Genomic DNA, 13,062 nt, shown 5'->3' on the forward strand with positions numbered 1-13,062 from the left:
TATTAACTCAGGATTTAAATCCCAATGTCATGCTTTAGTCATAACTATATGTTTTGTACCCTTATTATACAGTTTACCATGTTTGCTGTTTAGTCCACCTTTAAAAAAGTGCCCCTGTTTAGTTTTGACCCACCACCTTCATCCCTACAATAACAACAGTCACTTGTCTCTGTCACCCAGTTTTCTCTGTGGGGAGAACAGAGGCAGAGCACTGTAGCACTGAGCTATACAGTGTAGGCCACAGAGCCTTGATCAACAAACTGAGTGGTTTCCCTTTAAAAACAAATCCGACGTAACGTGACGCAGATGCTTCCATCCATATACCCTTGTGTCGCTCTTCACACGGTAGCCATCCAGCGCACCTCCTGCATCCCCCTGGCCCAGCCCCCCCTCCCTCTCCTCTCCTGTCCTCCCCTCGTCCCCGGGTGTGTGAGCCAGGATCACCGCGCCATCCAGCGGAGCTCTTGGCGAAGAACCGCAGGGCAACAATGAAAACCGGGGCGATGGAACCGCGAAAGGACTAACAGCGCTCCGGGAAAAGGGGGCACAGGTAAGTGAGGCCTGGGCGTGTCATTGAAATCATCAGTGCCATTGGCCGCGGCGCCTGTGGAGTAGAGTGCGTGTGGCTAAAGGACTAGGAATAACACATGAATGGAGTAACCGTGCGGGAAATGTGTGGAGCTCGGTGTTTAGCCTATTTGAAGCGGTGCGTATTCCGCAAGGCTCGGGCAATTTCCAGCTGTGTCTGTTTATTTTGGTGCAGCTGATGGAGGGATGCTGCGCAGTGCGCTCCGGCAGATGTTTGCGCGTCTTGAAATCCCATGTTTGAGTGTGTAACTCCCCACGGCCTTTGGGCGTCACATAGGCTACATGTTGTCCACCGGCGTCAGCGTCATAACGGCCTATTTATCGTACTTTTCGTGGTGGATAGGAAGGTATCCGACTGCTTCCCTGGCTTTGCATAGAGAAACAGCTCATTGTGTCTTAGAGCCAAAGTAAGGGACATCCATGTTTGTAGACAGCAAAGTCGTGACAGGTTGCCTGGCGCTGCTGTTTGACCTTGCAGCATTTCTGTTTTTCAGGAACGCACGTCCCAGCTGACAGATAACAGAGGCACATCTGTTTTTGTAAGGCTTTCAAATGTTGCGACTGAATTACTCTAATGGCATCAAAGCTTTATCCAATTTCCACGAGGCTGTATCGTGTTAGCTCAATGCTGATTACATTTTCAAACATTTTTCTTCCACATCAGCCTAGAAGCCTATTTCTTAATATAACACAACCCAAAGTCAGACATGAATGGTATAGGGCTGAGTTGGGTTGGATATTCTGTCAGATCTTCCAACCTTGGCACAAAAACACACAATTTATTTTGACAACTAATACTGACTTAGGGTCTTTAAATGTACTTCTCCTGTGCCCAAAAAACTATTGTCAGAATTAAGCATTTGGATACAACAAAGTGCACCACATACCAAGAGGCACTCTTAAATTAATACATATGAACATGGATGGCACAGACACGTAAAAAGGCCCCGACCCCAGACCAACATAGAAGCAAGACACTCAGACTGAAAAAGATGCTTTACTGTTGTTTTGTGGGTCTTGTAGTCATTTAGACCCATTTGTCCCATAGGCCAATTCAGTAATCGTCTCATGCACATGAGCCTTTATTTATTTGTGCCCACATACAGTATGTACAGTGTCTGAAATGCAAAAGTGAGGAGAGCAGAAACACAACATGCCTTGACTAAAGAGACAAAGCTCTGTGTTGTTGTCTTTGGTACCCGTCACTTTTGCCCTTTGCAGCATGGCCATCTTGTCAGCAGCAGGCTCCTCCATCCTGTCCCCCAGTATTCAGCCAATGGCAGCTCTCCTTCTGCTCACGTTCCACACAAGTGGCGGACTGACCGTCGGCATGGTAACTTGGCAGTAATTTTCACAGCATGGCGTTTGCTCAGATGCACTCGTGGTGGGAAAATCTCTGTACTGTGATAATTATAACCACAAACAGACTTATTGATCCTTAAGAGTGTAATGTCGCAGCAGTGTCCTCACATACTGTGCAACAGTTCATTTCAGTTCTTTGTTTGTGCAAAAGCTCCAAAATCAGGATTGTTTTTCCTCTTTAGTGCAGAGCATATAGCTCTCCATCTCATTTGGACTGTAGCTGAAGTGCTAATCACAACATTTAACTGCATGGTTGCTCTCGCTGCAGGGAAGGGAACAGCATTTTCATCTAAGTAGTTTAGCCTTTATGAGCGGCAGAACACGACACTTTCAATCTCAGTTGTACGTTAATTGGAGATTGTGTTACTAATAGCTGAGTAGCTGTGAGGGGAAAAGGACACGTGTGTGTGGGTGTACCAGACACAAATATTAGTAAGCTTAGTGTTTAGTTATCCTTCATTGTATATTGTATAGGACAGTGGTTCTCAAACTTTATGGCTTGTTATGTTTGTATGTCTAGGAGTTGTGAGCATGTCATTCAAAGGATGACCCTCCGTTCTCAGATTTTCTTTTTACTGAGGCCTGAGCAGGTCAAGCTTTTACTGTTAAAAAGATCAGAGAAAAGACATGTTCTGTGGAGTAGCAATTGTTTTTTAAATATATATTTTTCTGTGCCTCTTCACTTGTACTTTTGTGATGCACTGATATTAACAAACTAACAACAAAAATTGTTTTGTCCATGCTACGTTTTGTACAACCTTACCAGCAAATGTTTGAACCTGCATTAACAGATCTGACCTCGAAGCTATGTTTCTGACCACCTGATGACTTGTCATCTTTTAGCTCAGGTTTTGATCTCCAACTCCTGTGCCAACTGTGTCTGTTTGATGCTGAGCAGGTAGTGTACAGTCGAGTTGCAGCAATTAGTCCATTAATCGATTAGTTGATTGAAAGATAATTATTTGCCAAATATTTTTAATGTTAATTATTTCAGTAGTTTTTCAAGCAAGAATCTTAAACATTTGCTGCTTCCAACATCATAAATGTAACAATTGATCGTAGTCTTTGGGTTTTGGACTGTTGGTTGGATTAAAGAAGCAACTAGAAGACTTCACTTTGGGCTCTGGGAAATTGGTGCACCAGAAAACTGTCTTTGAGAGCCCCGAGAATGATTTGAAATATTAAAGTTGTGGGCCTGTAAACAAAAACAATGAGCTTACAGCTGTGATAAAGCTATGTAGTGCTGAGGGAAAGTGCAGTCAGTTGATGCTTCTCTGAGAGTTCGTCCCTACAAGCAACTCCTTGCACATACGAGTAGTCATGTGATCCATTGTTTATGTAAAATTATTGGTTATAGCCACTTTAAGCATTTTTCACCCTTTAACCTCAAATATCTGTTTTTATCTAGGACTTTTAAAGACCAGAAAAAGGACGGCTAAATTAAATGCTAATGATGCTCTGTGTCTGCTGGATGTGTAAATAGGTGACTGTTTCCTAACATGTTAGCCATATACTAAGAAGGTACGGTACTGTCTTTAACATAAAGAAAAGGATAGAATATGTATTAGTCAATCAGTGCATTCTCATCCAGAATGGAGCCTGATAGGCAGAGAGTGGAAGAGATTAATGTGTGTTTTGTCTTCAGTCTCCTCCCACATTTTATTAATGTGATTGTGAATATTGATTTGCTGTTTTTATCAATGCTCTTTGCTTGTCTTGTCTTGAGAAAAATAGTTCACACAGACTATTAGCATGATCACTTAGGCTGTAGCGCTCTGGCATGCTTTCAATCGCTGCTGCTTGGCTCACTGATGACAACCCCATGGTGAAAGATATTTTGAGCATTTGACCTGATTAAGTGCAGATAATCCAGAAGTTAAACTAACTCCATGTGCTTTTGTCAGAATTTGTAGCCTAATTTGGGCTAAATCTTGTCAAAATTGTAATAAAACAAATAAACAAGACGATCTAGACTCAAACCACAGTTAATAATTTTTTAAGTTTTAGTAAATATTGCTATATCAGATTCTCCTCTCCTTTTTTCCTTTCAACACTGTGTTGATTGATGGTCCAGTAAGAGCTGGCCCGTATCTTTATTGCTGATCTTAGCTAAGCTAGTCTGCATCTGCTGCAGAGTGACTCTGCAGGATTGGCCTGTGTACTAAAAACTGAAAACCTAAAGTCACTGTTTGTGCTCTTTACTGAACATTATTTTCAGCCCGCATTTAATGAGGAGAGATTAGATGAATGTCTGAGCATGCTGGACTCTTCTGTAGCGATACCCTACCTCACACTTATGTGTATTCATGGACTGCATGATTGTCCAAGAAGCAAGCTACAGAAGCTTGAAGTAAGTGTGTTGCGCTCCAGTCTGCTCTTGTGGCTTAAGTTTTCCATTAAATGTGTAGCCACTTTGGTGGCTTTTTGGGTAATTGACATATCAGCCTTCACCGCAAAACCTACATAAACCAGTATGCATTGCTCATGAACAGCTCAAAACCAAACTGACTGAGTGTTGGGGAGAGAGTATATTGTTGTGATATACACTGCTCAAAAAAATAAAGGGAAGACTTAAAGAACACAATGTAACTCCAAGTCAATCACACTCCTGTGAAATCAAACTGTCCACTTAGGAAGCAACACTGATTGACAATCAATTTCACATGCTGTTGTGCAAATGGAATAGACAACAGGTGGAAATTATAGGCAATTAGCAAGACACCCCCGATAAAGGAGTGGTTCTGCAGGTGGAGGCCACACACACTACTGAGCCTCATTTTGACTTGTTTTAAGGACATTACATCAAAGTTGGATCGGCCTGTAGTGTGGTTTTCCACTTTGATTTTGAGTGTGACTCCAAATCCAGACCTCCATGGGTTGATAAATTTGATTTCCATTGATAATTTTTGTGTGATTTTGTTGTCAGCACATTCAACTATGTAAAGAAAGGAGTATTTAATGAGATTATTTCATCCATTCAGATCTAGGATGTTATTTTAGTGTTCCCTTTATTTTTTTGAGCAGTGTATGTATGAGATCTTTATCATGTACTATGCAGTGTTTTTGCTTGCTTGACAAAGCTAGCTAACATCCACAGCTGTGCTATCTGTGCCTCTCTTGTTCTGGGTGGCAGTGATTGTATTTAATTATCTTTTCAAACCTTCACTTGTCAAACACATTGGCACAGTGAACGTCCACAGTGAAAATTACTGAAACGTTGTGACCGAGTGGGCAACTGGAGCTCAAATACAACCAGTCTGCTCTACCTGGCAGCTCTGTTTTTGTCATCCTGGCAGGGGACAGTACTATAAGAACACTGCCTGTCAGCATTGCCAGACATGCTAGACACTAGCACTGTTTGGGACTGTCTTATCCACTGCATGGCAGTGAAAGCTACAAGAAGTAGCTGTGCACTGTTCTTTTTCAGAGGTGAACCGGAGGCAGAAATGTGTTAAACCAGCCAGTTACTGTACTCTTCTTCTTGAAGATTTCTCACTTATAAAAACAAAATACTGTTGTGTTTCTGATAAAGCATAACTCTCACCTCTTCCTAGCTTGTCCAACTTTGCTTTTGAGTGTAGGCTCATTAGTTCGACTTTGTGGCAGACTGAGGTACACCCACCACTCTGGATCTTGTTAACCATAGTGTTGCAATATGCCCTCCAGCTTCAGGGGGCAGTAATGCACCCATTTTGGCTTTGTTTTTACAAAGCTTCAATGTGAAGACTCACCTTTTGATATGTGGATTGTGGAAAGCTGCTAGTTGCTTAGTAGTGTCAACATAAGACATGCTGCAATATCCCAAAAAATATAATATATTTACTAGTTCACCGAAAAAATGCTCATTATCAGAACAATTAATTCAAATTCAAAATCACAAACTTTGGAGATACATGGTTTTCACTGGACTGGAAGGGTATGAAATTTTGTAATCTGAAAAATAACCAGTAGCTAAAGCTGTCAGACAAATGTAGAGGAGTTTAAAGTTCAATATTTAAAATAAAAATGTACTTAGTTACATTTCACTACTATATACTCTTCACCGTTAACCTTTTGGGCTTCCGTTGTTGTTTCCAGTAAACTTGATCTAACTAATCTCATATTAGGCAGTTTTAGGCTTAGTATCACTTGATAATGTGAATTATTTTGCATGCTGCCCAGTAGTACTGAGATTAAAAAGATTATTTTATTTTTTGAATTAATGATGGCTGAAATCCATTTAGCTGCTTCAGGTTCCTGGTAATGTACATGCTGGCTCACTGTAACACTGTCATGACTTACTGGGACACTTGAATAGAACATAGCCATCGTTAATATTATTAGTAACCCCTGTGCTGTTCCAACTATGACAAGTCAAAAAATCTGCAGAAGAAAAGACTTACATGCTTGAAGCTTTTATCTGTAACTTCCTGATGTCTCTGTTTAATGTGAAACAAAGGAATCCCATGTGTCTTTTTGTTTTTTTTCCCCTTAGAATTGCCATGGACTACAGGGGCCAAACCTAGCTACAGCAAACAAAAATGGTCACCAGCCAATTGTTTTAGTTTTATCACAGTAGGCTCTGAAGTTTTTTCACTTGTTTTAATTGTCTCATTTCAACTGTTTACACCAGGTATTGGTTTACCAAACTAAACAAGATCTTTTGATTAAATGAAAGGAAATGTCTGCTTCACAATTAAATATTTAACCTCATCTTCTTCTTGCACAATTGTGGGTATTTATAGCACCTAGAGCAACATATCACACATTTGTGCTTCCCAGGCAGCATGGAAACAGTTGACTGTGCAGTATATCCAGAAAAGAGAATGAGTCATCATCCTGTAGTCAGATAGAGAAGCTTTGCCTTAGAGTGATGCAGCTTTGCATTCAGCCCGCAGATGTATTATTTGAATCAGATGAAAGCTCTCAGCTTATGGAGTTTTGGACATTGTGTACAGAAATAGAAATGCTACAAGCTTGTTTGTAGTAGCAGCTTCCTTTGCTAACCTTTCTTAGACCAGGGAAACACAAGTTGTATGTCAATATTTAGAATATAGAATTTGTTATATGAGCTAATGAAGTTGCCCTGGATAGAGTCCAAAAAGGTTGATCCTGAGGAGGTAATTAACTTTTCACCCATATCATCTAGACCTAGATTAAAAATGTAATTATAAATGCAGAGTTAGAATTTGCTTAATTGTTTTAGATTAAAATTGTATTTAAATATTTATGAGGCATTAATGCAAGGGTAGCCAAACTTATTTGATTGTGGTCCATATACAGAAATATTTAAGAAGTCAAATTCTGACATTTTCAGCATTTGTTCGCTATCTTTTCGGTTCCGCCATGTTGAAAGCAACATTGTGGAGTAATTTTATCTTAAACAGCTTTTCATTTTGATGGTAGACTTACTTGTAATAGGGTGAATGACGCTGACACTCCAGGCACATAGTGTGTCGTGCCGAAAAGTGATGTTTGGTAGGCCTATGGCTAATATCTTTGTTTATATTTGGAAAACTGTCTGTAGCCTAATTAACATGACTTACTGATGACTTGGATATAAAATGAAGACAATTTTGCAATTATCTTTATGACTCTGCATGATTTTACTTGCTGTGTAGGCCTACCAACCAATCCACTCTTTTTTACATGTTAAAATACCTTTAAATGGCCAATACAACTCATAAAATGCAGTATTTTACTTGCCATAAAAACTGACTGAAAGGTTATTTCTGCCCTGAAATAAGTTGATTTCACGGTTTTGTAGTAGCCCGGCGTCAAAGTCCACGGGAAGCGTATCAGCAGCAGAGCATGCAGCCTGCCCCATGTTATTTACTTTGTGCTTCTACTACCTTCTTCACAGCCGTCTGTGACACCCTTTTGCTCCGTCACTTCAGGCTGCATTTTCCCACCACGTAAATCTTAAATTGATGTTAGGAAACTTTCTAGATAACTCACTCGGACATCAGTAACATTACTCACTTTTGTGTCAGTTGGTGTCTAGCATTGGTGGCTAATTTTCCACCCAAGTTTCAAGCAGCATTATGCTGGGCTGGAGCTGGGCCAGACCCGGGCAAGCGGGCGGGCTCAGCAGCCGCAATGGACATAACTTAAGCTAATGGGAGAGGTGAAGAGACAGAAGAGGACATTGCTGGAAGAAACTAAGAACAGAACAAAAGAGTGACCAAGCAAGAGGCTCCCTGACGCTGGCAAGAGCTTCATGAAATGAATGGTTGCAAGACAAATGCCGAGTTGGCATTCTTTCTGTGTACACATTGGATTAGTAAGTAATATTGCTATGTATTGTGTTGTCACACTTGCTAGTTTTTGATCAAAAGAAATGTATTACTAAGTAAAGTAAAATAAATAACATTTAGCTCATTTAGGAATCATTTCATGGAAATAATGTTGTCACTCAATGTTCAACGTATTTACACACTTTGCATGCTCTAGGGACCCAGGTCTTCAGTAGGCTACACGACAATCACTCCACTTTACATAACAATCACTAACAAAGGTACCTCAGACGACAAGAAACAGAAAGCACAATCCAACTTGAAGTTCACCACAGTGTATTGCACAGCCACTGCTCAACACAAAACCAACAGTTCAGCCACCATGAATGAGTCCTTATCTCAGTTAAAATTTCCACAAGAGTCCATAACTCAATAAAATGCCTCTTCTGGATCCTAGCAAGCAAACAAAAATACTTATTTTGAGTCCAATACAAACGTTGGCCACCTAAAATAAAACCAAATGATTCCTCTTACGGCTAATAGACAAGCTTAGTGATCCCCCAATAACACCTGAGTTACGTCCTTGTAGTCCAGCTGGTGCACAGCTGGCAAGCATTGGCTGATCTCTCTCTCTCTCTCTCTCTCTCTCTCTCTCTCTCTGTGTCTCTGTGTGTGTGTGTAATGAAAGAGTGTTTGTGTTTAAAGAAAAAAAAGAAATATTAAAAGAAATAAATAAAACAGTAAGCGTTTGTGTGTGTGTTAAAAAAATATAACAATTAAAATAAAATAAATAAATGAAATTTTTTTAAGAATTAATTGATTAAAAAATAATAAAAAGAAATCAGTATCAAATGTAAAAACAAAACAATTACTAAAATATAAAATGATCAAAATAATAATAATTTGAAAATCTGTACAATTATTTATCAGTCTGAGGTTCTACTGCTTGTCCTCACTTCATGGCATGAGGAGACATATTTTGCAGCAATTATTTCGCATTTGGGCATTTCTCCCAGTAAATAGGGGAGTTTCTGAGTGTCTGATATGAATTCGAATTCGGGGTATATTTGGGAAATGTTTGCAAAGTGTTTTTGTATTTGTGTTTTATATTTAGAGCATGAGGTTAGAAAGTGCAGGTCTGTCTCTACCTGTCCTCTGTCACACTGGGAGCAGAGTCTCTCCTCTTGTGGTAGCCAGCTCTGTCTGTGGCGACCCTTTTCTATGGCCAGGCTGTGTTCACTCAGTCTGTATGTTGTTAACATTTTTCTTAATTTGGGACATTTTATTGTACTCAGGTAATTAGCCAGTGTGAATTCTCTTTTTAGGGTCAGATAACATTTTAATTTACCTCAATCAGCCAATGATGTCATTAGAGTTTTTACAGTTTAAGCTGATATTTTTTATTTTTTTTTACAAACTTGGACAGAGCCAGGCTTGCCTTTTCCTCACCACTTCCAGTCTTTATGCTAAGCTAAGCTAACCACCTGCTGGATATAGGTTTAGATTTGTCTAACTCTCTGCAAGAAAGTGAATATTCATATAGTAAAACTACGGTATTCCTTAAATGGCAGAAAATATTTTGTGGGTGGATCTGCAATATTATAAATAAAATGTAAATTGTAGTTTGTTGAAAAAGAGAACATTATCCCCTCCCAGCTCTGGCAGTTAGGTTTATTAACACAGAAAAGCAAAATTTTGTAATTTCTGTTATCTAAAACTGTAAACGATGAATGAGGGAAGCAGATAGTCAGCTTGGTAAACAGTGACAGGTTGCTAATGTACAACTCATCACAGCAGCCTGACTCAGCACAATGTTGACCATGACATATAACATAAACACAAACACAGAGGGATAGATAACATACACAGTAGGTAAACATTTGAATATATCCATGATTCACTGCCTCAGTGATCAGTATCCAAACACCAGACAGGAAAACTGTTGAAAAGGACCAGCAGGGCTTTGGAAGAGCACCCAGCACACAAGCAGATCCATAAACACAGTCAGTGAGTCTCCTGGATTAACAGCAGTGACTCAGTGTTGCAGACTAACAGTCTGCAAACCACTTTTTGCCAACATTTTCCTGTTTGTCAGATGGGAATGCACAGGGTATTCAAGGAGACCCTCAAGCATAGCTGGTGTGAGTCACACTTTCCCACACTCACATACACTCCCTCCCTTCCACACCAACCTATACGGTGCAAGTTGTGAGTTGCATTACCACTGCAGTCTGCTCTGTGCGGATGACGAGGGGAGCTTTTTTTAACCCTCAAGTCATCTCTTTGCCACTGTTTTATACAGCATATGGATGTTCATGCAAAAACATGCATGCACACTCCAACTTTGCAGAACATGTGTTTTAGATATACAAAGATAAGTCAAGATCATAAGAGTGTACATAGCAAGGACACACTTACACAAGAGAGACCACTGTGTGTCCTCTGCTCTGCTGCAGACACAGAGGCGGATGAACAATGACTGTGCGTGTCCAGATTATCACACTTCACAAAATGGAGCGGTCCATCTAACATTCCTTCCTTATCTTCTATCCACTGTATCCACTTTCTCACCTTCATAAAGGTCCCTGACACGTGCTCCCTCCACCTCTCTCCTCTCCTGCTCCTCCCGACTTTGTCCCTCAAACCCTCTTTCTCTTCTTTTTTTTATTGAATTTTATTTTGACCTGTGTATGTTTTATATTGATTGTTGTAAACCATTTTGTCACCTGCATGAAAAAGTGCTATATATAGCTGTTATTTCTCCTTTTTCACCCCCCTCTCTCTACCTGCTCTGTGTAAGCTGCTTGCGTGTCGCCCTCACTAAGGCTGTCTGTGGCTGGGGATGGTGTTACATAACAGGCCTAACTTAATAAATCCTGTATGATGTGCTGTGATGTGATTTGATCTGCTGTGACATTGGCCAGAGCTGGTGAACACGCTGCCTTCCCGAGCCTACATCACACTGTGTAGAGTAAAACTGTTAAATCGCAATTGATGAAACAATATCATGATAATTATATTACACAATAAATATTCACCCATGTGAATGGGATTCATTTGTTTCTTAATTGTCACCAAACCGTCACGTGCCCTGTAGCTCTGATTGAAACAGCTTCAGCCGCCAATCAAAGTTATATAATGGCTGCAGATTTGCTCCTTTTCATCTCCCCTGCTTCCTGCTCTGTGATCGTGACTATTCAGTTAGTTTGTTCATCTTTTTATAGACTGATTAAGCAGATTGATAATTGATTGAAACCAAAAGGCATTAATTAAACAGGATTTAAAGGCATTAGGCTCTTTAAATCTTACACTGTCCGTTGGGATGGATGTGAGGCAGCTTGCTTGTGTTCATTTGTTGTCCGTCTGAAATTTTTAACTTGGATTATTTCTAATGTATTTTAGATTCGACATAAGTATGCATTAACATGTTGGCCAATTCAGCCCCAAAACATTATATACTGTGGAACTGTAGAAATGTTTCTCTTCATAACAGAAGTCAATTAATGAATCAGGGCATTGAGGATGACTGTGCAGAATGTTGATCATCTGTCTATATAGCAGTGAGCCTGGGGGCCAAATATGGCCCTTCAACAGAAATATTTGGCCTCTTAATGGAAACCTGAACTTTCCCTTTCACAGTTTATACCAAAGCAATCACAAACTGTTTTATATAGATCTGCTGGGGATTACAATGTCAATATGTGGTTCATTTAAATCTTCATAAATATGGCTTGCCATCATGTGCAGAGTGGTATGCAAATGGGTACTGTCTCTCCACTAGTCAATTTGAACAGTACATGGTGCTGAAATGAAATCTAGTTAAAAAGGGAATAACACAGATAATGCACTGCTCTAAAAAATAAAGGGAACACTAAAATAACACATCCTAGATCTGAATGAATGAAATAATCTCATTAAATACTCCTTTCTTTACATAGTTGAATGTGCTGACAACAAAATCACACAAATTGTCAGTGGAAATCAAATTTATCAACCCATGGAGGTCTGGATTTGGAGTCACACTCAAAATCAAAGTGGAAAACCACACTATAGGCCGATCCAACTTTGATGTAATGTCCTTAAAAAAAGTCAAAATGAGGCTCAGTAGTGTGTGTGGCCTCCACGTGCCTGTATGACCTCCCTAAAACGCCTGGGCATGCTCCTGATGAGGTGGCGGATGGTCTCCTGAGGGATCTCCTCCCAGACCTGGACTAAAGCATCCGCGAACTCCTGGACAGTCTGTGGTGCAACGTGGCGTTGGTGGATGGAGCGAGACATGATGTCCCAGATGTGCTCCACTGGATTCAGGTCTGGGGAACAGGCAGGCCAGTCCATAGCATCAATGCCTTCCTCTTGCAGGAACTGCTGATACACTCCAGCCACATGAGGTCTAGCATTGTCTTGCATTAGGAGGAACCCAGGGCCAACCGCACCAGCATATGGTCTCACAAGGGGTCTGAGGATCTCATCTCGGTACCTAATGGCAGTCAGGCTACCTCTGGCGAGCGCATGGAGGGCTGTGCGGCCCCCCAAAGAAATGCCACCCCACACCATTACTGACCCACCGCCAAACCGGTCATGCTGGAGGATGTTGCAGGCAGCAGAACGTTCTCCACGGCGTCTCCAGACTCTGTCACGTCTGTCACATGTGCTCAGTGTGAACCTGCTTTCATCTGTGAAGAGCACAGGGCGCCAGTGGCGAATTTGCCAATCTTGGTGTTCTCTGGCAAATACCAAACATCCTGCACGGTGTTGGGCTGTAAGCACAACCCCCACCTGTGGACGTCGGGCCCTCATACCACCCTAGGTACCAGGGTAGGCTTGTTTTGCTATATTCTTGGGGACCACTATACTTGTGGGGTCCAACCACAATATGGAATGGAAAATGCTGGACCCC

The 13,062-nt window shown here is 40.8% G+C and overlaps 1 protein-coding gene across 1 annotated transcript in view; it reads left to right on the forward strand.

Moving 5' to 3' along the window:
• Positions 1–206: 206 nt before the first annotated feature.
• The window catches only part of snphb (syntaphilin b), a 35,358-nt gene continuing 22,502 nt past the window's right edge, over positions 207–13,062 (forward strand). The window contains 1 exon segment of the mRNA XM_038723129.1: positions 207–550. The gene's annotated coding sequence lies outside the window, so the exon portion shown is untranslated.

The sequence above is a fragment of the Micropterus salmoides genome, unplaced genomic scaffold, assembly GCF_014851395.1.
Source record: "Micropterus salmoides isolate LMB-PRFRI ecotype aquatic unplaced genomic scaffold, ASM1485139v1 Ms_hic_scaffold_16, whole genome shotgun sequence".
Taxonomy (NCBI): Eukaryota; Metazoa; Chordata; class Actinopteri; order Centrarchiformes; family Centrarchidae; genus Micropterus; species Micropterus salmoides.